Here is a 27,471-nt window from a genome sequence, read left to right as displayed (position 1 = left end):
CCCCATTATTCTCCTGCCCCCTCATCTTTTTCTCACAGGCCTTATTGAGTATAGGACTAAATACTTAAGAGTTGTAACTTTTGCTTTAAAACCTGCACCTACTAGTTTTTAAGTTCGATTGGGGGCAGAACCTGCATCTGTTTTATTTGCCAATATAAACCCAAATGGTTTACAAGGTATCCAATATATAGTAGGTGATCAATAGAGATTTGTTTAATGAATCCGACAACTGGGTAAGTGAAAATAGTTGAGAGACATAAGGAGGAAGGGGGGGAGGGAGGGAAGGCAGGGAGAGAGGGAGAGATAGAAAGAGAAACACATAGACAGAGGGAGAGAGAAAGAATGGGAAAAGAGAAAGAGATGAAATCTGCCATTAAACAAATTCCCAAACTGAGCTTTTTTGCAAAGAATCCATTACTGTCTATTAAAGACTAAGGATCATCATTCTGAGAAAGATTAAGGGGAACCTCTGACTTGATGGTTGGTCTGCAGAGTACCTCTGTCTATTAGCAAGCCTTTGGGTATTTAGAAATTAAGCACTCTTATTCCCTTGAATCCTTTGAAATAATGTCAGTCCCCTCAAAGGGAAAAAATGCTTTAAAGTAATCAGTTACTTATCCCTCAGTGTAGATGTCTTATTGGATGCTCTCTGTTATTGTTGGAATAAGAACGGTCCCTCACGGGCTCGGATGCTTGAACACTTGGTCCCCAGCAGGTGGAGCTGTTTTCTGATGTTATAGAACCTGTTAGACTAGATCTCTGCTGCCAGATGTAGGGTTATAAGGTCCAAGTTTATCAGTCACAACTGGCTCTGGTTCCAGCAGAACCTTCCACTTACCTTGACAACCAAGACATGAACAAGCCAGATACCCCATCCCCCTTTCATAGACAGAAGCCATCACGTGTCCCCCGCTGTCAACTGAATTGAAATACATTCTTCTCTCTCTGAATTCTGATGTGCAGATACTTTGTCCCAGAAATGAGAAAAGTAAACTAAAAGACAATACTTTTTTTTTTTTAAATGGATGGTATGAAAGAAAGAAGGAGGGAGAGGAAGGGCCATAGTAAAGGAAGGGTCTAGAGAGGAGGTTAAAGCAGATGCACTGAAGTCACTGGCCGGGCTGTGCCTTTTTGTAGAGCATAAACCATGAAGCAGGTATATGTCCAGTGTTTTGGGGAAGTTCCTCCCAACCATCGCAAGTGAAGAACATTCTACCTTCTCTAGGCGAGAGGCTCTCAAGAGTCATAAAAAGGTAATTGACTTGCCCAGAACAGTATTTAAGCAGTGGTCCTGGGATTTGAACCTCCATCATTACAGCTTCAAAATGCAGGGCTTTCCTCCTCTAATTGATCATTTCTTCCCTAAATTGTGGTAATCCATGGAGGAAGTTGTATATTTGATCCTCCTTGTGGTAGTAAGGCAAGATGGCTAGAAACTTCCATGAAAAGAATTGAAAACCTGAATCACAGAATTCAGTATTGTTATATAAGAACAGCAACCATAGGGGGAAGTGTTAGTAATCACAGGATGACCGGTGTTGCTCAGATTCCCCAGAGCTAGGACCACATCAAACACAGTACACAAGTGCCCAAATGGATCTCTCCCATCAGCACCAGCACAGTGCTTTTATTATCCTCATTTTACACGCAAGAATCCTGACAGTGGTTATGAACTTCTCCAAAGACACAACAACCAATCAGGAGGTCTAGTCCATGGGGCCTGCTCTGTGACACCCATAGAACCCAGACCTGAATCCTCATTCATCCGATGCTGTTCGAATTATGGGGGGGCAGTCTAGTCCCTCCCCCAAACAGCTGCCCACCCCATGGGGCACACCTTGGCTCCACCTCCCTTCTCCTGTGCCACCCCACAGCCATGTGGGCAAACACCCTGTGTTTCCCCAGGCAGGGGACGCCCGATTTGCATAACTTAATTAAATTCTGCATTCTCTTTTTCAGAGGAGCAGGCCTATGAAGGATGCTGAGTGCGTGGTCTTAAGGCAAATCAACGTGCATGATGAAAGAGCCTATTTCGGTTAAGCAAATTATGAAGAGGCGGGCAATGTCCTCACTCTAATAATTTCCCGTGAATTATTTATATGGAAACTGCAATTACATCGGGCAAAACAGTGTTGTGTGCATAAAGCTCACTTAATTACCCAACCACCTGTTGGGACACAGGGTCCTCCACCAGCCCATTTCTTCCCCCAACAGGTCCTTCCTTCCTCTGAAAGAACAGGGGCATGAGCAGGTAGGTCTGGGAGAAAACTGTGAATGCAAAGACATGGGGCACATTCTCAGCCTCAGAACCCCATCTGCTTCCCTCTGGTCCAGCCTGATTCCACTAGCTCTTCTCCAGGAACTGAGCAGTCCTGGCCCATCAGGGCCTCTACCTTATGCCTTTCTCTCTTTTACACACACACACACACACACACACCCACACACACATGCACACACACACACACACACACACATGCATACATGCACCTACGCATATACACAAAAAGATGAAAGGCAAGAAATAAAAAAATGTGGCAGAAGAAAAGAAAGGAAGAAGAAAGGAAGAAGGGATGGAAGGAAGAAGCCCCACACCCTTCTCAAAAACCCTTTAACCAAAGCAAACGAGACCCCTTTCATCAGTGCCCGGTTGTTTAACTGGAAATGAGAGTTGCCATGGCAACCATCCTGTCACATAGTATTTCTTGCCACTTGCCAGTAGGAGAGGCGTTGATGTGTAGAAGAAAGCCCTGGTTGGGTGGGGAAGGTCAGGAAGGGGAGAGCCTTGTTTGTGATCTGTTTGCTGAAACACAAGGTCACAGGGGCTGCCCCTAACCTGGGATAGCTCAGTCCCTCACTCCCTCTCCCAGATCGTGAGGGGTGGGCTTCAGGGTTAAATCTCCCTCCGGTACTCCTCCTGGGAGGAGAAACATACTTAGTGTCAGCAGTGCAGTGGAACTGTCAGAAATACATGGAATTGGAGACAGAATAAACGGTGAAACACACATTCTTCTTTGTTCTGCAACTGTAAAACGCATGTGATTTTTTTTTCTCCTAGAAAAAGCAAAAAGAAAGGACCCTGGGAGTGGGGAGACAGGAATCAGTGTCTGTCCCAAGATGGGAGAAAGTGCCCCCTACTTAGCCCAGTTCAGAATTGTTTAGTCCGGACCCGGGCAGTAGAGAACTGAGTTGCATTAAAAGGTGGAGGAAAAGCAAAGTTGGTAACGTCCTCTTAGGGGTTAGAGGTGCAGAGGTCAGGGGTCACCTAACAACTAATGAATGTTGCAATATTTTGGTTACTAAGAACCCTGGATCCAAGCCCCAGTTAACACTGGTCACTGTGGAACCTTGAAGGACTGACCAAGGGAGAGGTTTGTGGTCAGTTCTGGAGTTCACATACAGTCTTCGTGACACAGTGACTTATTTAAGACATGTTTACATGTCTTAAAATGGTGACGATAGAGCTGGAGAGTTGATTCAGTACCGTGTTTTGCTGTACAAGCCAGGGATCTGGGTTTGAACCCTTATAAAAAGCTGGGTGCAGGGGTGCGTGTTTGTAATCACAGCAACAGGGAGGAAGAGACGGGCAGACCCTGAGGCACACTGGCCAGTCTGCTCAACCTAGCCAGTGAGTCCAGGCCAGGCAAAAACCCTACTTTAAAGAGTGGGTGTTACATGGAAAATGAGACTAAAGATTGTTCCCTGTCCTCCACATGAACATGTATGCACATGCACACAGAGGAGAGGAATAATGATAATAATGATAATCATTTCCATGGGCACGTACCAGGCACTATGCTGAGTCATGTACACATATCATGAATCCTATGTCTTACACTAAGATAATGAGGCTAAGAGATGTTCCGCGTCCCAGCTACAAAGTCAAGGTGTGCCAAAAACAGTCTAGAAGTCTGGCTCCTACCTGCTTAAACCCCAGGCTCTTCCTATTCAAAATAAGCTTGGGGCTGATGACCCAGGTTCTCCTAAGCCGATTTCCCAGTCCACAGTGTTCCTATACTTGGTCTGTCTCCAGTCCGGACCCGCTGCTTAACAGGGGTGAAATGGAGTGTTTTTTCTCCTTTAAAGATTTACCATGTATAAATGTATGAGAATATTAAAGGCAACAATTAACTTTATTGGGAACCTTATATTCTCCAGCCTCATTAGAACTGCCAACAAGATCTATTATTAGTATTACTATGCAGATACTGTAATAAAAAGGGTATTTAAAGTGGATAGTTTGGCAATGAAATAAAATAGCTTTTCTCCCTCTTTCTTTTTCTTTTGAAGATATATGTGTGTCTCCAAGATGGTCTGAGCAAGGCAAAGGCCTCATGGGACCTGAGCAATGAAGAGCTCATAAAACTTCCCTTTACCACAGTGGCAGACAACCAGAGCAGTCCAAGGTGTGGCGGCAGGGCATCAGAATTCTGCAGCCCCTCAGCTTGTCCCAGTACAACTCAAAAGAGGTGAATTTCTGCAGGAGAGAAGACCCTGCTCGCTGGAGCAGAAAAATGTTTTGGAGTCCAGCTGCAGCCTCGGCCTCTCTCATCTCAGAGGACAGACAGGAAGCCAGGGAAGAAATACACATATCCCTTCTTTCTCTCTTCCTCTATTTCCCATGCACCACTCCCTGCAGAGGGAAAGTCAAAGACAAGATGAGACAGTCTCCACATTATCTGCATCCCAGTGTTGCTTGTCCTGTTAGCTGAGCTCTTATCCGTTCTCAACTCAGCAGGCTAAGTGGATGAAGCAGGAATGAGTCTCCGGCTCAATCCTGGGAAGGCAAAGAACTTAGGCTGCTTGGGCTCTCCCACTTGCTTTGGTAACACCCAGAAGAAGTTCCCCTCTTTTGGGAACCACCTTTTCCCTCCTAGTTGGTAAACACATAGGAGTGAATGTGGAGCATCATAGATGCCTTTCATATCACTAACAACCTAGGATAAGAGAGCCAGGAAAGGCGGTCTGCATCTATCCCCAGACTTACTGACTGAAAAGTCCTGGCTTACTTATTGGCTCCATTCTCCTGGAAGGGCTTGTGCTCATTGCTTTATTATCAATTATTATTGGTTATTGCTTTATTACTACTAGAATTATATTATTATAATTATTATTACTACTACTACTATCATCTAGACGGTAGGTACTCTTGTTGTCTTCATTTAGGACATTGAGGTTCAGAGAGTAGTTGCCTCAAGCATCATTATGACTATCCTGCACCCTTGCCAGGACCTTCCATTTTGAGACTCTGCAATTCACTGCTTGTGACAGCAAAACTAGAAACTTCTTAGAGTTGACAGTGGGACCCTGTTTTGCATCCTAAGGTTTTGGCTTTGCTATCCCTTGTGTCCCCATAACAGTTTCTACATCTCCATCACTTCCTATTCACCATCATTCAGGTTCAGCCAAGAGTGGCCTTAACTGCCCTTCCCAGTGCTGTTCTAGGCTCTGTTAGTCCTACCACAACACTTTCCTATCCCAGTCTACACTCCACATTGCCATGCATCAATATCTATGCTAGTGTGTGGCACACAGCGGATGCTCAGTAAATATTTATTGAATAAATGTTAGCATACAAGCTCAAGGCTATACAGTGATGAGAAGTTCAAGGTTATATAATGTTGAGTGATGAAACCCCATAAAGTTAAACGCATGACCACCTGACCCTTAACCACAAAGCAGATTTGTATTTGATGGAGCAATTCAGGTAAAGAAATAGAAGGATGGAGATTCCACAGAGCCACTCACAGATAACTCATTTGGAGACTAAAACCAAGTGTTTAGTGGGAAGGCCAAGTGGGAGTCTTCTGTGAAGACAGAGGCCAAAAAGGAGAAGTGGGGATAGAGGTTATCCTTAGAAAATGCTGTTTCCATAAGGTGATTATCCTGGACACCGTCACCTCCAGCCTGTGCTGCTTGGCTGTGCAAGCATCACACCAGGCTTCCATAACCCAGTGAGGCTATTATAGATATCAATCACCAACTCTTGTTTCTCCCTTTCATAGCTACTCCTGGACATTAATGTTAAACAGTCTATAGTGATCCTCAGGACCAGCATCCAGGTCAATTTTCTGGTTGAGGGACAAGCTCTTGGAAATCTCTTTAATGGTGCTCTTCCATGGGAGAGTCTTCTTACTTTGACACTGCAACCAGGTCACCTGGAGCCTGACTCCCTGGCCATAGGGTCTTTAAGATCACTCTTATCTACAACAAGGTTTTTAGATAAGTTTGGTAATTGGGGTTTGGAAGAAGCTTGGTGGGTAAAAGCACTTAAAAATGATGACCCAAGTTCAAATCCCCAAGACCCAAGTAAAACCCAGACATGTAGCATGAACTACATGTAAAAAGCTGTAATTCCAGCACCTAAGATAGAATGAGACATGAGAATCCTTGAAAACTTGCAGGCCAGTTAGCTCAGCAGACCTGGTATAAAAATAGACATTCTCATTCAAGGTGGAAGGCAAGAACCAATACCCGAGCTTTTCCTCTGACCTCTTGACTTCTGAACCCACACCATGGAATGAGCATGCTTGCATTCACATATGAATGGAGAGGAGTTTTAATCTAGCAACAGGTCTGCTCTGGCAAGGGAGCACATCGGAAGACCTTCTAAGTCTATATGATCTGGCTGGAATGCAGACACACCCTGGATTACTGTATGATCTGGCTGGAATATAGTCACACCCTTAGTACACACCTTTAATTCCTAAAAAAATGAAGGTAAGGTTAGTTTGTAGAAGCAAGCGGCCATGTTTGAAAGTGATGTCTAATTGAAGGGCAGACAAAGTGATAAATCAGACAAAGATCTGACAGAATGAGTCAGAAATAGGATACACCCAACTTGCAGGAGAATAGCATAGGAAAGAGAGGCTACTTAAGAGCAGAGAGACAGACAGACACACAGAGAAGTGATGGGGGGGTGGGTGTGTATGGCAGTTTCACTGGAATAGCTTTACAGAGGCAGGTTACAGAGAGCACAAGCTAGACACAGGTGAAGACAGAACAACCCAGAGAATAAGAAGGAACCAGACAATTAATCCAAAATTAGTATGAGGTCAAGCACAGCAATTCAGACAGAAGCCAATAGAAGCCTGGTCGAATCGTTAAGCTTGGAAGATTAGAGTGTATGGAGGCTAGAAGCTTCTAGGCCTAGAGATAGAACAGAGAAAGAAATGTTCTGGGCTCAGCCTAAGCTATGTATTTGTATATCTTGAGAGCAACTCTCATCTCATGCCTTCATCTGAGGAAACAGAAACTGCAGCTACACACAAATACACACACAAATAAAAAAAAGATATTTTATATAACCATTTTCAACTTCAACCAAGGAATCTGACATAATCTTGACTTTACTACTGTGGTGGCTTGCATATGGTGGCTCATGAGAAGTGGCACTATTAGGAGGTATGGCCTGTTTGAAGTAGGTGTGGCCTTGTTGGAGAAAGTACATCACTGTGGGGATGGGCTTTGAAGCCTTGCTTCCTGACATGATGACAAGAGACTGCACCTCTGAACCTGTAAGCCAACCCCAGGTAAATGTTGTCTTTTCTAAGAGTTGCTTTGGTCATGGTATCCCTTCACAGCAATGGAAACCCTAAATAAGGCAACTAGTGAGCAATGTTTTAAAATAAGAGGAGATGGAAAGAGACAGAAAACTTTCTTTCTGAGGCTTCCATGGTCTAATAGAGCACACACACACACACACACACACACACACACACACACACACATACACACGCACAAACACACACACACACACAAAACAAACAAACAAAAAAATTCATGCTGTTTAACTGGCTTAGCCTATACTAGATCAGGAAGACTTGTATTCAAATCGTGACTCAGCTGTTGACTCTTGGCAAGAACTTTAAGTGACTAAAGTCACAGGTTCCCAAGGTTGCTTCTTAAGATGTCTGCCACCTACATTCATGACAACCGGCAGTAGCTGTTGTCGTTGTCATTGTTATGGGAAACAACCCACAGGTCACATATTAAGAAGCATAAATAATTGAATTAATTCCAGGAAATTGAAGTTTGTAGCTATTGAAAAGGTCAGGATGGAGGAACGCCATTGTATAATTTTATAGGGGCAGATTTCTCAGAAGAGGTAAGTTTTGAAGCTGAAAGATGACTCACAGAACATTAGTTGTATTATCTCAGTGGAGAACTTGGAATAATTCCTAGTGTTCTTCTAGGCATTGCGTTTCCTGTTGTCTTTTTTCTTCACAGCACACAGAGAAAGTGGAAATATTTGTTCTATGTGATATAGCTCAGGCCAAACTCAGTCAGAGAAGACTCTACCAAGGGCAGTCCTCACCCATTCAAAGAAAAGGCTTATTGTGCCAACATGGGCACCCTTTTCTTGGTTCAGCAGTGTCCCACAGTATGCCTTCAGAGAAACTTATGTAGGACAACAACCTCTTCCATTGAGAGATAAGATCTGGAGAGCAAAAGTGACTTAGCTGGAGTCTTCCCTGGGCCAGTGCACAGAAGATGACTGGAATTTCTTATATGATATCATCTTCTCTTAAGTGATGGGAAAATGAGGCCTGGCAAGATGGTTCAGTGGTTAAAAACACTGGCTGCTTTGCTGAAGGACCCAGATTCAATTCCCAGCACCAATATGGTGTCTCACAACCATTTACAACTCTAATTCCAGGGGATCTGGTGCCCTCTTCTGGCCTCCATAGGTAATAGACACACAAGTGGTACAAAATACCACTACATGCATGCAAAACACCCATACACATAAAGCAAAATGAAATAGAAAATTTAAAACACAAAGGGGCAGGAAGACATTGAGTAATGGGAGGTCAAGGATTCTAGTCCAAGGCAAGAAAGTGGAGGTAAAACTGTGCCCTGAGCATCCTACTAAGACAGCATCCCATCTACCAGGTAAAAGAAAGGTGTAGTAGTCCCCCCCCCCATCAGCCTCGTAAAGTCACTGGCCAGGACATCTGAGGACAAGAGTCTCACCCAAGGAGGTAAACCAGCCTAATGGATACTACAAACATGGCACAACCATTGTCACTTTAGATATTTCTGTCATGGGGCACTGGTTTGGAAATTATTTTTCTCTGTATCTCCTCACTCCATTAGAACCCTCTCTTGAAAGACAGGAGTCTCTACATCCTCATCCTGAGAGGATGGAGTTGCCTACTGACAAGAAGCTGACATCCTAGCTGAGACCTGGGTCTGAAATTGGGAATGGGCCAAAGGAATAAAGAGGGTGCATGAAAAAGACACAGAATCCAGGAGCCCACAGCTGAGTGGAAGGTATTGCTAATCACTCTGTAAACACGGGTGGAGGGGGGAGTTCCAGACAGGAGTGGGAGCCGAGTGAGTGGGGAGAGAGCAGACACAACCAGGAAGGAAGCCTGCAGAGGGTCCTTCCTTAACCACCCCCACAGATGATTCCAGCTAGGCAGCAACATCCTTAGCACCAGGAGGCAACCCTGCTAATCATCATCCCCAAATCCAGCTTTTCATTTTATGAAACTGCTCACAGAGGAGGCAAATCTTTTTCCTTTAAAAAAAAAAATCAAGATGGATAGGGGGAGAAAAAGCTCACACGAGTACATGCTAATTCAATCTCATCTTGGTCATTGCAGTTTCCCTAAGAAAGTGCTTTCACAAAGCTACAAAGCTAACATCCATAACTCTCCAGTTTCCCCAGACAGGGTACCTCTGCATTAAGCTTCCCATTTATCTTCAGAGATGGCAAATCATCCATTTATAATGGGATCTAATAAAGCGAGCTCCCGTTGTAGTCCTGCTATAGGAGCATGCCTAGAACTGAGATGCACTGCTGCTTGGGGTCTTGTATTTGATACATCTTCTGAAGAACCCTTGACTACAAAGTGGCTGTGCTATAAGACAGGCATCAGTGCACCAGAGGATGTAGTGGCATGTGTGTGTAAGGGGGAGGAAATGTGACCTGCAGGGCCAACTCCCTGTACTACACACACATACACACACACACACACACACACACACATGAACGCACACACACTTTCTGCTTGACCTCATTGCACTCTCTAAGGTACCAAGGGCTTTCTGGATGGTACAATTTAGAAACTGACAATTTTAGGATTTAGCAGACTAACTCAGAGGTTCAGTCAAGTCAGCAAGACCCATGATCCTCTGTCCCAAGATAAGTTCTCGAAAAGCAACCTCTGAACTGAATTTTACCAAGAGGGTACTTAGTAGAGAGTGTCACAAAATTCACACCAGTAACAACAACAAAAGGTAGAAAGAAAAAAAACCTGGGCAGAGGCAGAACCACCTTTCTTGCAGCCTGTGGACTCCCTTACACAACCCTACAGGAGTCTCTGGAGCATGCAAGAACTTTAAAGATTCTTTTACTTTTATTTTATGTGTATAAGTGTTTGGCCTGAGTGTATGTCTGTGTACTGCATTCATGTGGGTACCATGGGAGGCAAGAAGAGGGCCTTGGATCCTTTGGGCCTGGAGTTAGTTTCACATGGTTGTTACCCAGCATGTGGGTCCTGGAAACAGAACCTGAATTCTCTGCAAGAGCAGCCAGTGCTCTTAACCACTGAGCCATCTCTCCAGCGTCCTGTGAAAGGGCTTTCGAAGTCATCCGGAATCCAGTAAAGATGATTTATTGTCCTTCTCCTGTATCAATCTGTTATTGAATTTGAGCAATCCTAGAGGGCCTCAGCCTAGGGTAGAAGGCACTCTGTCGCTGAATTGTCCCCTAAAGGTAGACTATTTCCAAGTGTAGACTACTTTCCCAGCATCTGGCCAGCGAGTTCTTCACTAGTGAGGAACAGGTGGTCATCATTGTATCCATCAGACGTACTGTATAAGCTACCTCCATCATCCTTTCCTGCTTCAGTAAAAAGTAGTTTCAGCGCACTCTGTGGATACACAATATTCACTGCTCTAGCAGTGCCCTAGCTTGTAGAGTATCAGGCAATTAGCTTGGCTTGGTTGCTTGTTTCATTCTATGCCTTCTAGCCAAGTGACACAGAAAAGACCTTCAGACTAGACTTGCCCAACTCTTGGCTCATCAACTGTGTGAAACAGAGGTCTTTGGGAATGGTGAGTGTGGGGACTCAGCCCTGCCCAGAGCTATCACAGACTGAAAGATCCAAAGATCAAGGAGAGCCATAGCCACAAGTGTCCATGAGGCATCATGGTTTGAGAAGCCTGACCTCCGATGGGATAGGTGACAGGGCAAGCGTCACTAAAGCAGCCCCAACCAGATGCTCTCAGGGAACCCCCCTGACCTGGTGAGAAGGCAAGCTGAGCATCTTATGTCAGGTGAGTGATAAATGTCTCATGCCCCATTCCTCAGCATAGGAGGGAAGCTCCAGGCTCAGTGTGACATGGTCTCTTAACTCAAACATAGTCTGATGGAAACAGAAGGAGAGAATCCTCAGAGGTCTCAGCTTCCACACAAACCAAGATACCCTTTCTCTTCCTTCAGGTTATCCAAAAAGGAGAGGCCAGTGACCAAGTGCAAAGAAACACCAGGAAACAACTGGGAGGGAAGTGAGAAAGAAAGTCAGGGTAGGAAAGCAGCCAAGAGAGCTGGTTACAGAGAAAGGCTCCACTGTAAGGAGCAGAGATTCATGCTATTAGGAGCTCTAAAAAGCAGTGGTATTAGAGGAGCCCAGGCTAGGGAGGAGAAGAATGTGTCACTTGGGTACTAACTCCTGGCAGACATCTGAGAAGCTGCTGCCCCTAGGTGCTATCCACACCTTGAGACTTCCAGCTTGCCATCAGAAAGTGGACAGAGAAGGCTCTCACACAATAAGAAAGGGGTGCTGCCAGCTGAAGATATCATTGTGCACTGGAAAATGGGGGCAGTGGGAATAGATGGGCACTTATAGGATTAGTACAGTTTCTTCTGCATCTCAGAGATCTGCCTACAAAGCCTCTACTCAAACTTGTAACTTTCCCAGGGATGAGAAACCTGCTTTTTTATGTGGATCCCTCCTGCACTGTTAGATGGTCAGCCTCTCAGAAACTCATTGCTTAGGACAAGCCAAATTCCATTCACTTCCTGGTCCTTCCAGCACATTCCACTCAAACTAGGACAGCTCTGGTGTCTCTCAGAAGCTACAATGAGAAGCTAGCTCTTTATAGCACATGTTAGGCTTAGTAAATATATTCTGAATGGATCACCACTGAATGGATGTGTTAGATGCCATATGTCTGCGCCCTACCTCTATGAAATATGCAACTTTTTTTTTTCTGTTTCTAGATTGCTTTTCCATTCGGCGTGCATGTGTTTAGCTCCCCAAACCCCTGAACATTGAAGCACGGTGCCTCAAACAGAGCTGAGCTCCAGCAAGTAGTCAGTAAACTCCTGCTTAATGTCACTCTGGACTCAGCTCTTCCAACACACAAAGAGTTCAGATAAAGCTAGAAGACAATAAACCGTGCACAGTAGTTTTGACTTTAGAAAAGATGCTAGGTGTTTAATCAGCATCCATGAGTGGATCTACACCGCACACGCATTCATGCGCATTTGTACCCAAATACGCTCAAACTCCACTTGTATATGTCTTTAGACAGAGTTAACTCTCCTGGTGCAGATATGGAGGCCCATCCAGTCAAGCCCAGGGATCACAGTCATTAAAAAAAATTAGCCATCTTGTCTCTGCTACCAACACTCTTGAGGAGAGGGTCCCCAGAGTAGTTTTACTCTCAAACTCAGGCACCACAATTCCTTCAGTCCATCTGTGCGAAAGAACCTGGTCTTCAGAACTCCACTGGGAAAGAAGGAGTCATCGCCCTCTGAGCAATGGGTACGTCCTCTGCAAACCTCTGTGTGTGGAGATGGGGTGTGGATTATGTGAATATGGCTTCTATGCCAGGAGAAACCAGTTAAGCTTTTCTGCCTCTAGCTGCAGGCTTAGTTGTGCAGATCACAACAGCAGGTGATGAGCAATGCAGGCACTGCTGTGGAGACTGTGCAAATCCCGTTACGGGGAAAAGGCGTTTTAGCTCCAGTTCCAAATTTCAAAGAATGATTGAGTTGGAACATGGCAGGCAGGAGGCAACTGGGGACCAAAGCTATTTGACTTAAACTCAGAGCTAGGCCTGAGGGGGATGCCGGGCGGAGGATTCCAGTGAAGGAACCCAGTGTGCCTCTCCCCTGCCAGCCCTCCAGTCATCCTACCCCCCTGTCGCCCATATTTCTTCGTAACAAACCCCCAACTGTTGCCTTCCCTGCCAATCTTCAAGTTCTCAGGGACCAGAGGCCCTTGTTTTGTCAACCCACTGAGGTTCAGCACAGCTCCAGGCACATGTGAACTGCTCGATAAAGTTTACAGAATGACCCATCCATGGCCGCCTCAAAGCCCAATCATCCCTTGCTCCGCCTGGTTTCTAGATTTCTCTCACACCCCTTCAGAGTACTCCTGGAAACCCTTGTCCTTATGCAGTTCCTGGTTCCTGGGGGGAAGCTGTCCCTGGCTATCAGGCCAGAGTCTCACTACAAATGACACAGGCCAAGGATGAAGCTTCAAAATCAGCCTGGGAAACAAATGAGCTATTAGTGTGTATTGCTGTGTTAGGTAGGAAAATCACCAAGTCATGGCGTTTATGGTCCCTATTAATCTAACACCTCCACCAGCACATAATCACTTCACAGACACCCACATTCCCCTGCCCCATGGCTGATGTCCCTGATTTGTTTTTAACAATAACAACAACAACACATACACACAATTGACTTTTTTTTTTTTTTTTTTTTTTTTTTTAGCATTAAAAAGTGTCCTGTCTTTTGGACAACTGAGGATATGAATTCAAATCACAGTCTTGGGGTCATTTAACCTTTCTGAGCCTCTGCTTCCTCCCCTGTCAACTGCCCATTGCAGACACTGCACTCTGAGACTGCATATAAAGAAACTTCTCAGTGGAAATTAATCAACTAATGGCGGCAACATGGCCCTTGCTGAAGTCTCCATGCTAAAATCCAAGCCCTGCCCAGCATCTCTAAGCTCAGATAGAGAACTATGCTGGGTTGCTTTAAGAATCCCAAAGCAGGCACCTAGGTACAGAGAGCGAAGCATGGACCATTTTTCACGCCAAGGTGCTGCTAGCCTCTGTCAAGAACAGCTGATCACTCTGTGTGTGTGTGTGTGTGTGTTCATGAGTATGAATATGGAGGCCAGAGGATCACCTTAGTGTCTTCCTCAACCACTGTCCACCTTGTTTCTGAGGCAGGGTCTTTCTTTGAACCCAGAGTGCTCTGTTTCAGCTAGACTGGCTGGCCAGTGAACCCCCAGAATCTGCCTGTCTGTACTGCTGCACTGGGTCAGAGTTACCCCATGTTCAGCTTGCACTTGGATGCTGAGGATTCGAACCGATATCCTCATGCTTGCACAGGGCATACTTTACCCACTGAACTACATCCTCGCTGGTTGTTCTGCCCCTGGTGGGAATCCATTATCAAGTAGAGAGAAGGGTGAGGGCAGATCTTCTTTCCTCCCCACTTCCTTTCTTCCCTCCCTATTTCCATGATTCAGTCAGTGATCAAGGCTGGCCGTATGCTCGGCCTGCTGGGAGTGAGTACGTGAGATATGAAAGATGGAGATGATCTGGTCCCTGCTGACAGCAGCTTACTGTCCAGCTGAGGAAATGAAATGACTAACACGGAGCAGCCAGCCATATCCCCGGCAAGTGTGAAGGTGCTCCGAGGGACCGCCCGGATGGGACCAGCTGACAGATGACTTGGTCTGGTGTCTTAGGAGCCTCTGGAATGCTGGGTGGTCAGTACCATTACCCACCCGGAGGCAGACCATTAGGAGGGCTAGCATGGAGGTAAAATGGATAACCCTGAGAGGGTATCGAGGTTCCTGTCTCTGTAGGCTGTCAGTGAATACCAGGTGATCCTTTCCCGACACTCCAAGCGTTCCTTTGAAACGTTCATTGTAAGAAAAGCGACAGCCTCTAGAAAGGTCAGCCCGCATTCTCTTCAGAAAAGCTGAAGCTTGTCTGAGCAGGGCTCAGATCAACCGCTCCCCAGATCAGCTTAGCGGGGCTTCCGTCTCCTCATCTCACATAAGCCATCCTCCCCTCCAATTCCTCTTACCCAGCTCCTCCAGGCCAAGATTTAGAATCGTGGCTGCCTCTCCCTCCAAGGGAAAACAAAGTAGAAGGCCGGCAAAGACCATCTGAAAATCCCCTTGTTTACTCTCTTCTTCCGGGTCCCTGCAGAACGCTCTGGCAAGCAAGGGCCCTGGCAAACGGGAAGCCGTCTCACTTCCGCTGTGCCCTTTGCAAAGGCTGTGCCTACACCTCCTCCCAGCACTGCGAGAGACATGGAGACCCTGGGCCTGCCATTCTTCCAGGGAGCGAATATAAAGGAGCTCCATAGCTACCCATGCTAGGGATCCTCCTGTCTGTGGGAAGATTGTCATCCCTAAGATGCCAGCACTGGTAAAAGTGACATTCAGGGGCCATCTCCTCCAGCCACCTCCATTTGCTGTTTTCTGAAGATGTCACAGTGTCCAACCTACAGTGACTTCCTAGGATGGCCGCCTGCCGAGCTCCTAGCATCCCTAAGAAGAAGGTTAAAGTTGTTAAGGTTTGGGAATTACTTTCAGTTTAATCAGTAGAGGACTATGGAACCAGTGTGTGATGGAGGCCCTCCTTTGCCAGCATCTTTGTTGTTATATAGAGCTAAGACTATCTGTGCTGGTGTTCTCATTGCCAAAAGGACAGGATACCCAGAGTCTTAGGCATCTAAGTAGGAACCCAGTTCACCGCCCTCTCTGAAGACCCTACCAAGGGCAGAAACCGACAGCAAGGAGATTTCCCACAGGCCAGTTTCACGTTCCTATTGGCCCTGGTCACTTCTCTGGGGTTTAACAAGAGTGGGACAACAGAGAGAACACTGCTGTCCTGGGAGCCAGGTTCTGACTCTAAGATCTCTGGTCACTGCCGTTCAGATGTATCTGACCCAGCCACCGGCATGGCATAGAGAGGTTGGCGGGCAGACATCTTGAAGGACAAGCTGAGGCGTGAGGACCTGACAGCTGTACCATGGAAGAAGGCAACCAAGAGGAATAGTGTCTCCCAGCTGGGCATCAAGGTCCCTTTTGAGAAGCAAATGGCTGGACTGAGCATTCTAGGTTCATAAAGGACTGAGCATACCCCTGTAACATCAAATACAGGAAGGCCAGTCTAATGGAGAATGGCAGACAGGCAGTATAGCAGCTATTTTAACTATGCACTTGAGTGGACCGTGGAGGGCCATATATTTAGTCAAACACTATTTGGTCAAACATAATTCTAAGAGATGTCAGCATGTCTCAGGATAACAGTGTTTGAATTGGTAGCTTCCGCAAAGCAGATCACCTCCCCAGTGTGAGAGAGGCCCCATCCAGACAGGGGAGAGCTGGGCAAAGCAAACTCAGTAGAAAAGCTAAGCTGTTTCCCAAGGAAGAAAGAACCTCTCCGCCTGACACTTCATCAGCTTTTTTACAGCTAAAAAGCACACTACCAACTTCCCAGCTCTCGAACCTTTGGGCAAGAACTCACACCCTCAGCTATCCGGGGTCTCCAGCGTAGGAGCTGTTGGCCTTGAGACTCGTTCCAGCTGGTTCTTTATGCTATTTTACAAGCTCTCTCTCTCTCTCTCTCTCTCTCTATATATATATATATATATATATATATATGTGTGTGTGTGTGTGTGTGTGTGTGTGTGTGTGTGTGTGTGTATGTGTGTGTGTGTGTGTGTAAAATATGCTTCATATTCAGTTGATTCCTCTTCTCTGGAGAGCCCTGACTAATCCAAGAAGACCCACGCCCTACTCAGAGATATCCCAGCATGCTAAGCAGTAAACACCTAACAAAGACTGGGAGAAAGTCCTCCCACCCCTGGGACTATGGAGGCAGGCCTCTGAGACACTGGGACATCCAGTAGGGAGATGAGCTCTGTGTTCTGCAAAGACCCTTCAGTTCTCAGGTTCTTCGTAAGCATCAGTAGGGGCAAGTGCAGCCAGAGCAGAAGTCACGTGACATGCACTTGGTCCATAAGCTTCTCTTTTTGCCCCCACCACTTGAGCTCTTCTGGTTCCTAAGCCTTGCACAATGGTGCTGAGTGACAGGTGAAGCTAGTCAGGGAGCTGGAGGATGGGAGGAAGGAAGCCTAAGGGAGTCCTGAGACAACAGCAGACAGGGTGACAGAGGACAGACCAGCTGAAAGGATGAAAGAAAAGGCACCCCAAAAGCCTGACCTCTCTCCCCAGTTCCATGGCTCAGAGTCACAGTGCAGTGTATGGGCTTCAGGATGATGGTAGCCACTCAGAGTGTTTCTACAAGGAAATAATGGGGCACAAAGAACATAGAAGGGCTACTTAGCCCAGAAAGGAAAATTCCAGTCTTTGTGTATTTTAAATAAAGATTTAAAAAGAAACCGATTTTCTCTTGCTTGAGATGTTTGGAGAATAATCCTATTGGGGAGAAAAATGTGAAGAGAGGTTTCCTTCACGACAGTGATGGCCAGTTCAGAATAACGAGAATTAGATTTAATTTTCACCCCTGCCTTCTCTTGCTTCTGTCTCCATTCCTTCCCTGATCCCTACACAGACTCCGGACCTAGATCTTCCTAGAATGTGTTCCTCTCTTGCTCAGACTGGCTCTGTATTAACCTCTCAAAGGATTCCTGAAATGACAAGCGTACTGTCTGCATGTCTGTCCTCTCTTGAAGGAGAACTGACTGGCTGGGTGGTGAATGCGTGACTCTGAAAGTGACCGTCTGAGCAATGGCAGCCTAGAGTCAATCTGCCAACAGTGAGCCAAACCTTAAGGGCTTTAGATACCAAGTCTCAGTGCAGGAAGCTCCTGAGGAGACTCTAAATGTACCCCATTCCCAGAAAACCATGCAGGGCCAAGCAAAGGAAACAGTTTCTTTTCTACTGGGGTTCAGTCAGTTTGTGACTTTGTCTCCTACCAATTTTTCCCTTAAAGTCTCAAAGCCCCGATTGTCTCAGAATGTATCTGTATACAGACACTTTTTAGCAAGATAATCCTGCTGAAGTAAGGTGTGTGTTCTAAGCCAGTATGACTAGCACCAAGGACTGATGTTTTTTCACCCTGAAATGTTCTGTTTTTGAAGCTTAGCCTTCAGGATGGCCATACTTGGAAGCAGGACCTCTGAGATGACAGGAATGAGAGAAAGCCATGAAGGCAAGATCTGAGCCCGACAGAGCTAGTGATGGCACTGTCGTGGAGGTTCTAAGAGGTCCTCCTTTGCCCATGTGAAGACACAAGGAGAAGACAGGCTTCTCCTGATAACAAGGACAGGCTTGCCTACCTTGAGCTCAGGCTTCTCCACCTCCAAACTTAGGAAAAGAAGTGCCCGTTGCTTAGTCCGAATCTCTTTTTGTTATGACAGGCTGGGCATGCTGATGTAACTGATGGAAAAAGGAAACTTGGGACTTCAGTGTGAAAGGACAGAGAAGGCAGCCATCTATTGGCCAAATACAAAGATCCCAACCCCCTTACAGGAACCAAACCCTCGGGTCAAGCAACTTCCTTTGGCTTGTTTTGTTTCTTGGTTTTGCTTGAGACACTGTAGCTCAGGCTATCCTGGACATACTATGTAACCCAGGCTGTGCTCAAATTTATGGCACTTCTCCTACTTTATCCAAGTGCTGGGATTACTGGCATGTGTCACCGTGCCTGGTTCATGTGTCCGTGGTTTGAGAACACCCAGTCTGTGGTTCTTCAAACAGGTAAGGCTGGATTGGCTATAAGACACTCTGAGCAAATGTTCATTTATTTAGCCCTTCTCTTCACTGCAAGAGAAGCCACTCCCACCCCTGCCTCCCAATGCTCTTCTTTTCTATGGACTGAGTTCTGACGCTCTGGAACTCTAAGTCTCTGTCTCATTTTGGGGTGGACTCCAGACAAGACCCTATTTTGTCTTGCAAGAAGGAATCATTTTTAATCAGGCAACAGTGAGTCAGAGAGAGAAACCCATGGAGACAGAGCAGGCCTAGAGCCAGGGAGAAGGCCAGTTGCCAAAGCCTGGCTCCCTGCTTTAATTCCCGAGCTCAGAAGGGAGGGCATCTCCACCCCACCGGAGGGGAGGTAAAAGACGGGACACTTATCAGTAAAAGCAGAAGCCTCCTAGAGGCTTGGCTGGTGCCCTGCTCTGGCAGGCCCTGTCCTAGCATTACAGCGAGCCACACTGAAAGGTACTGGAGGCAAAAAAAAAAAAAAAAAAAAAAAAGAAAGAAAAAGAAAAAAAATTAAGTTGGAAGCAAAGAAAGGGGGAAGCCTTAAGAAAGGAAGATGGCATATTGTGGTGCCCAGGGCCAGGAGCTCCCCGCACCCTCCCTTGCTCTTCAGCTTCCTCCTAGTGTAGGAGGAAGGAGGGAGTCCTAGCTGTATAGTTGCAATGGAAACTAGAGATAGGCCTTTAGGCTTGAAGAGACCTGGGGGACCACCAGCAGATGCTGGTATGGGAGCAGGGGACAGAGACGGGAGGAAGCATGCTTACATGGAGCTGTCTGCGAAAGCTGCAGAGACACTTCAGAAAGTTCACCAGTCCAGCTGTCCCACCTCTCCCAGACTGCACTGCCAGTGCCTCTGGTGCTCACCATCCCTATAAACTAGCGACAGTACAACTGCCTGGACCCCAGCCATCTGCCCTGTCCCGCTGACACACTCCCCATTTGTCTCCTAATCTTCCTGGAGTGAGACCTGGAGACAGGACCCTAGTCCTCAGCAGCAGAGGGGTGCAGGAAGGGGGAGGGGGCACATTAGCCACAGATCTCACGAGAGGATCCCTCCACCATTAGATTGGATTTGGATTCTGGCAGACAAGCATACGAGAAGATGCCAGGGCAGCTTGACAAACCCATTTGAACCAATAGACAATGGGCACCGAGAACTGTCACACACCCTCTCCAGGCCCTCTTAAGACAGCATTGCATCCTCGGGGATGGATCCAGAAGGCAGGCCAACATCTTAGCCAGGAGCGGCAACAGCCTGTGTTTTCAGTTGACAGGCACACTGAGTTCTGGTCCAACAAGTGCAAAGAAGATTCTAAGGCTTAGGGTAGTCTTTCAAGCCATTGTGGAAGGTGCTGGACCTTGGAGAAGGCAGAGCCTCCTTTGGATCTTAGCTCTGGGTATCGCTAGCTGGTATGATGAACTAGCTCCATGAATCTTTGAGCATCTAGTTCTGGTTTGTGGAGTGAGTTCAGTGAGGTTAGATGAGTCTGATACACAACAGATGTAATGTAAATGTTCTTCTATTTACTTCCCCTCCCAACCTCCTGGATGAGATGCCTGGGGAGGGGTTGTCCAGGCTTGGTCTTGAAGAACAGTGGTAAGGTAGAGCCCACCCCTGTGCAAAGATGGCTGTTTCATTTGGACTGATCTACTGGTCAGCATGCTGAAGTAAATCCAAGCCAGCCTCTCTAGAATGCCTCAGTGAGCAGTGTGCTACCTCCCACCAGCACCATAAGACATGGGCGGAGCAACTGGCATATGCTCGCCATCTCCTGTAATAACCATTTCTGTCACCATCTGTATCCTCTCTGTTCATCCATCACTCCATCCATTGACTTACTGGCTCACTCATTCCATGGGTAACTAACCAGCCTTGACACTGTGACCAGACAGGAAGGCAGGAGGCCTGAGGGCTTTCCGAATCAAGAACTCACCACAGACTTAGAATCTCAGCCAAGCTTTGTAAACTTACTTTTGGACTCTCCAGAAGTTGAGCCAATGTGTAGAAAAGAATGAACTAGCTTTGGCAGTGCCTCGGGAGGGAAGAGCATGCTCCCTGGGCCTCCAGAGAGGCTGTAGATTGGTCACAGAGGAAGCACAGATCTCAGCTTCAGATTCCCAACAGCAATTGAGCCCATGGCATGTGCCAAGCAGCTGCTCTTTACTCTGAGGTGAGCCAGCTCGGCCTTATTTTTGAAGCAGTCCCGAGGCCTCCTCTGAAGTGCAATCTCACCGTAAAGAATTCTTATCTTCTCATGTGACTACTTCCTTCTCTTTTAAGAACGAGTCGGAGTTTGCAGTGAGCTAAGCCTCCTCTTCCCTCCCCTGCCTTTACCTGATATTATTTTGGCTCCTGATAATTACATTAGGTATAGCAACTGATTTTATGATGCTAATAATTATACACACTTACAAAACAGATGGGCCTGGAATCCGGAGGGGGGAGCGTTTATGGACTCGGAAATGAGACATTTTGTAGGTAGGAAATGGATAGTTATTTCCAGGTTTTATTGCTGTGTTCCATGGGCTTCTTCTTAAATCTTGTTGATAATACTTTGGCTGAATTGCCTTCCGTGCATTTTGCAGGGCTTTACTCATCCATTCAGGGACTGCTGGGAACGGAACATAGCATTAACTGTCTGGACCGGAAGAATTCAGAAGTGACATGGAAAAAGTCCATCTACTTGGGAGAGACACACACCACAAACATGAGTCTTCCCACCATGAAGATGAGTGACAGGTGTAGCAAATTCTGTCCTGAGGCTAGACTGAGTCCCAGAACATGGGAATCAGGGGAACCCTCAGAAATCATCTGACCAGTGTTCCTCAGGCTGAGGTTCCCTAGAGCAGAAATAGGGGTGTAGTTTTGAGGTCTGCTAAAAGTACAAAACCTCAGGTCCTGCACAAATTCAATTGTCCTTCATTCCAGGTGACTACTGACTACTAAAGGTGACTAAAGTTCCCTGACTGAGGTCTGGGGAGATGACTCAGTCAGTAAAGTACTTACCATGCAAGCACAAAGTCTTGATTGTGAATCATGGGTACCCATGTAAAAAGATGTATGTGGTGAACGACTATAATCTCAATTCTGGTTAGGTAGAGACAGGAGGTTCCCTGGAGGCTATTGGCCAGTCTAGCCAAATTGATGAGCTTCAGGTCCAGTGAGAGATGTTTGTCTCAAACAAATAACATGGAGCAATAAAAGAAAACTCTTAATATTGACTTCTGGTCACACACACACACACACACACACACACACACGGAGGGAGAAACAGAGACAGACAGACACACACACACACACACACACACACACACACACACACAAGGAGGGAGAAACAGAGACAGACAGACACACACATAAAGAGAGACAGACTAGACATACAGATAGACAGACAGACGCAATGACGGAGAGGCACACAGATGCAGAGAGAAGGAGAAAGAGAGAGAAAGAGGGGGGATTGGTCCTCTCTGACCTGCTCACTTATCACCCCAAGCTCCTACACCACCTTGAAGAGATCTGCTTCTATCATCTCTAAAATTCTTTGCAATAAGTAACAGAACCCAGAAACAAGGAAATGTAGCTCTCTTTCATCAAAAAAAAAAAACAAAAAAACAAAAAAACAAAAAAAACAAAAACAAAAACAGAAACCCAAAACCAAAAACCTCCTGGATTAAATGTTAATAAAATAATAAATTTTCAGAAGCCATGCTTGGCCTTCCTGATTCCTATTTCTCTCAGCTCCTTGGTAGTGAGTCCCCCACCCCGACCTTTGACCCTAATTCCTCTGCTTATTCTGGGTATCATGCCTTCATTCAGTGGGCATCTTTGGATGCTTTGGAAGTAGAATTTTGGGGATACACAGCTCTAGAGTTAAAGGATATTATCTTTTTCTACCATTTGGGACTTAAGGGAGCTGCGTTCAAACTTGGCCAAGACTCCTTGTCAGACATATGCACGACATTTCTTCTCATTGCTCTTGGCTTACCTGCCCAACTAGGTGGCTTTGTTTCATCCCCGTAATTGGGAACACCCCATCTCCATCCCCCAGCCACGCCCCTTGATCATCTGCCAGCTGATTGAGATCAGCCTTTTTCACATTCTGTTCCTCTTGGCATCTCCCTCTCTCCCTCTTCAGTACCCACTAGGTCCCTCTCATAGACACACATTGATAATGAATAAATCTCTCTCAGCATAGGGAGTGGGCTGGCGTGTCCATGGGGAAGGCCCCACAGACATGGGCAGGATGGATGGCTGATGGGAGCCATGCTGTCGGCTCTAATTAACGTATTGTTCTCTCTGGGCTCCAGCAGGGTTATGGATGAGCTCCGCAAAGCGGCCCACTTAACCTGAGCACCCCAGTCCCAATCTATTACTTTGTGCACTGGCTTCAGCCTGGTGAAAAAAAAAGGGGGGGTGAGTGTGGGCAAAAAGCCAAAGAGCTCACTTTGAGGAGCTCCCTAAAGGTACCTATCCACTTGCTTCTATTGACAGTTAGCCTGTGCGACACCTGGGTTTGTCCCCTCAGTTGGCAAAGAAAACACAACCAAATGTGCTTGGAAATATGAACCCAGTTCATGAGCACAATGATCTCTGCAGACAGACACAAGAAAATTGCAGGGCTTTTCGCCAAGGCTGCCTCCTTATGTCTAGTTGAAGCATCGCTTGGCCTCCACACCAAATCTTTCTTTTACATACCGCAGAGAGTCTGTGATCACTTGTGTGTCTCCATACCTAAGGGTGCAAATGACCATAAACCGAGAGGCTCTCCGGGACAGAGGCTATCTGGATACCCAGTGGTGCCAACCTAAGACTGCAAATGAGCAGAGATTAACCAAGGGGTTTTAGAGGTGGCACTGATGGACAGGCAAGGAGGGCCACCTGGTTGTAGGGCCACAGGAGAATGGAAAAGGCATCGCAGTGGGAGCATTTGATGTGTTATAAGGGAACCAAGATGCGTTGTCTAGACAGGCAACACAAGCACTCAGTACAAAGGAAGGCAGGGGCTCTGCTAATGAGCTTGGACTTGATAGCAGAGAATAGCTATAGCTTATTGAGTAGAACAGCAGTGTGGGGAGATTGCATGTGTGGCTTAGAACAAAGGTTAGTCTGTCATGGGTGTGCAGGAAGGGTGTGAAAAGAGGCACACTGCAGTGTTGGCGGTGGTGCAGAGTGAGAATGGGGGCTACAGTCTTCCACTTTCAAGGGAAAAGAAGAGAAACCAAACTCCAGGGACTTGAAGTAGCATGCTCCACGGTACCATCAATCACAGATGGTTCTAGGCATGAATGTCTTCCATCTTCTCATGGGGGGGTGGGGGGTGGTGCAGCATCCAAATCGCACTACCCAAATTGCATGATCCAGTGTTCCCAAGTTTACAGTTATCAACCCAGATGACCTACAACAGCTACAGGTGTCCCCAGCCCAAAGAGGCTGCACAGACTTTACTTACACCTGACAACCTTAGCAGCTTACTTAAGTTTCATCAGGGTATCCCATCCTGTTGGACAAAAAGATGGATTCCTGCCTACCCTACCTCCAGTCCTATGGCTGATGAGAGCCATAGCAATGTAGTGGAAAGGAGAAAGACTGAGATTTAAGAGCCCTGGGCCCACAGCCTCTTTACCTCTCAAACTCAGATGAGCTGCCTAGTATCTCTGAAGTGTAGTGTCCTCAGTCAGGACATTGGCCTATTTACTTCATGTGGAAGTAGTTAAGGTTACATAGAGTGTGTCTAACAGAGCTCACAGAAACCAAACCAACCCATTAAACACAATGCTCATGATTGTTAACATTCTTATACATGAAGACACTTCTAGACCTAGAACAAAGAACAGGGACCAAGATGTGTTGGTAAAGACTAAAGCTTCGCTGTAAACTATAGGAAAGATCATTGAGCCTAGAAGGCAAAGGTCGGCATCTGAAAGTGGACTGCAGCTGTGTGATTCTGGGTATGGCTCAGAAATATCTGCATTCTCCCCTCCTTCCTCCAAACTAGACTGTATATCTCAGCCTCCTTGGTCATCACCTATAGGCATGTGACTACGTTCTAAGCTGTGGAGAGTAAGCACAGGTGACATGTGCCAGCTCAAGGTATTGCTCAACAAAAGCATTACCACATAGGATCCTCGATTGCTGTTTGCTATCCACCTTCCTAATTGACATGCTCCAAGAACCTGATGGGCAACAAAGCCACAGACAGAAGCAGCCTGAATTCCAGACTACTGCTCAGGCAGAGCATCTTACCAACTCTCACTGAAAAGGGACAAGCTGGAGAAGCTGTGATGCCCCATGGAGATCTGTCAGATGCTTAGCTGACAGACTCAAGTCATTTACCTATTTTGAGACCCATAATCCTTACCTGTAAGTTTGGCAGCAAATACCTGTACTGAATCATGGGTGTAGCAATAGAATTGGATTAAAGATGAAAGGGTTCATTTATACAAGCAGCCAAGAACGAACTAATGTCAATAATCACCGCTGCCTTGTGCAATCTACCCCTCGAGTCACATCCTGAGCCCCTCCTACCCCTCATCGGCTTCAAAAATTTGAATGAGGTGACAGAATGCATAAAACAAAGGTTCTCAGCCTGTGGGTTGTGACCCCTTGAGAGGCCAAATGGTCCTTTCATAGGGGTAGCCTGGGGTAGCCTAAGACCATCTGAATATGAGATATTTATGATTAATAACAGTAGCAAAATTACATGTATGAAGTAGCAATGAAAATAATTTTATAGTTGGGAGGTGTCATCAGAACATGAAGAACTGTATTAAAGGGTGGTAACATTAGGAAGATTGAAGGCCATTGGCACAGGAGGAGGCCACAAGAATTGGTTACTTCCTTCTACATTCCTTTGGCAAAGATAAGTAGATAGATAGATAGATAGATAGATAGATAGATAGATAGATAGATAGATAGATAGATGGATGGATGGATGGATGGATGGATGGATGGATGGATGGATGGATGGATGGATGGACAGACAGACAGATAGATACATCACTTTCCCTGCATCACCATTCCTTCATTCCCCCACTCAATATCTACTCATACAGGCTTTCTTAACTTGTGGGGGGGTGGTAAAAGTTCTGGAATTTGGGGTTCTTCAAAAACACAGAATATGTTTTCATTTTAATCTCAGGTATGGGCTTTAGGAATGCTTCAGAGTGTCCGTAACAGCTGACTATTATCTGCCTCCAACTCCAGCAGCAGAGTGTTCTTACAATTGTGTGCCATTTGGAATTTGGGGTGTATATAAAGGCTAGGGCCCCAAGAGGCAAGGGTTTGTTGGTGGGTTGCTGGTTGCTGTTGGTTGCTGTCCATTGTAGTTTATTTAGTAGTCATGTGCAAAAAAAGAAACAAAAGAAGAAATTAAGTATCCTAACTGCAAAGATCGAACTTGTCCCAAGGAACTCAACTCCCCTAGTCAACAGGAAGTAATTTAACAATACCATCATTCCCTTTCCAACCCTCCATTTTATTCAGGGCTCTCTTTCCTTTCCTTCTCCTATCTAGTGTTAGGGGGTTGAAAAGTAGAAAGAAAAAGGGTAAAGAAGGTCAGAAGAGAGAAGAAACCACAAAGTAGCAAAAAGACAAGCTACAGAGGTGGACCCAGAGAGCTCAGCACACTGGTCCTGATGAAGGACCACACAGCACTGGAGCAAGTCATCTTTCATCATCTTTTCAGCAAAGAATCACATGGGGTGGAAACCCAATATTGATACATTTATTGCAAAAGTCAATAGGGATTCAGACTCCCAAGCATCTCCACATCCTCTTTAGGAAGACTTGGAGAGTGGACACAGGCTACCAAAGGAGTAACAGGACTGCCTTGAGAGGCACCTCTGCAGAAGAACATGCATGTACACCTGGGCACATATGTCATATATGTGTGACTATGAGGGTGTGCATAAGATGTTCAATACATGCAAATGTACCTTAGAGATGGTTATGTGTATGTTTGGGTCTCTTTAGAGCTGCACACACATAGATTTGCATGTGTTTGTGAGGTGTATACATGTGCATATGATTGATGTATCAGCACATACACATATGCGTGTATCTCAATGCATGTGTGTTTGTATATGCACACACATGGTTGGGTCTCTTTAGAGGTGTCCACATGTAATTGTATGTGTTTGTGAGATGCACATGTGTGTGTACCTGTGTGGATGTATGTAAAGTACTTGCATCTGTGTGGTTTTAAAAATACATGCTTGCACTTAAATGCATGCATTTAAAGTATGTACACACATTGGTGAGTGTGAGTGTTTGAGGAGGGTGTGGGTATATGTGTATGGATATGTTTGAAGACCTCACTCATGTGTTTGTGCATATGTACATGTGTGAGTGTGTGCATACCTTGGGTAGGAGGTGACAGAAGGAGGGAGCAGCAGAAATACCCGTAAGCAAAACCTTCACACCTCTCCCTTGAGAGGGTTCCAAAAGCAGCAAATAAACATTGCTTCTACTCTTAACAATGGCCCTAGCCCCTCCTGAATCTTCATCCTGGAAAATCTGGAGCAGCCACCCTGAAGAGAACACACTCCTTCCTCATGAATGTGCTCGGCTTCAGGGTGCAGCAGACTCTGGGCTCCGCTTTGCTCCAGGACCTGTCCCCTTAGCCTACAGAGAGAAGAGGACAGTCTACAGGAAAGAACAAGAGAGTCCTCTAAGGAACAAAGACAGCTTGGAGGCCAGGATGGGGGCTTGGGGGAGCTGGAGCAGGAAGGCTGCAGGCTCTGGGAG

The sequence above is a fragment of the Micromys minutus genome, assembly GCF_963924665.1.
Source record: "Micromys minutus genome assembly, chromosome: 16".
In the NCBI taxonomy this organism is placed as follows: Eukaryota; Metazoa; Chordata; class Mammalia; order Rodentia; family Muridae; genus Micromys; species Micromys minutus.
This window is presented reverse-complemented; position numbering follows the sequence as displayed.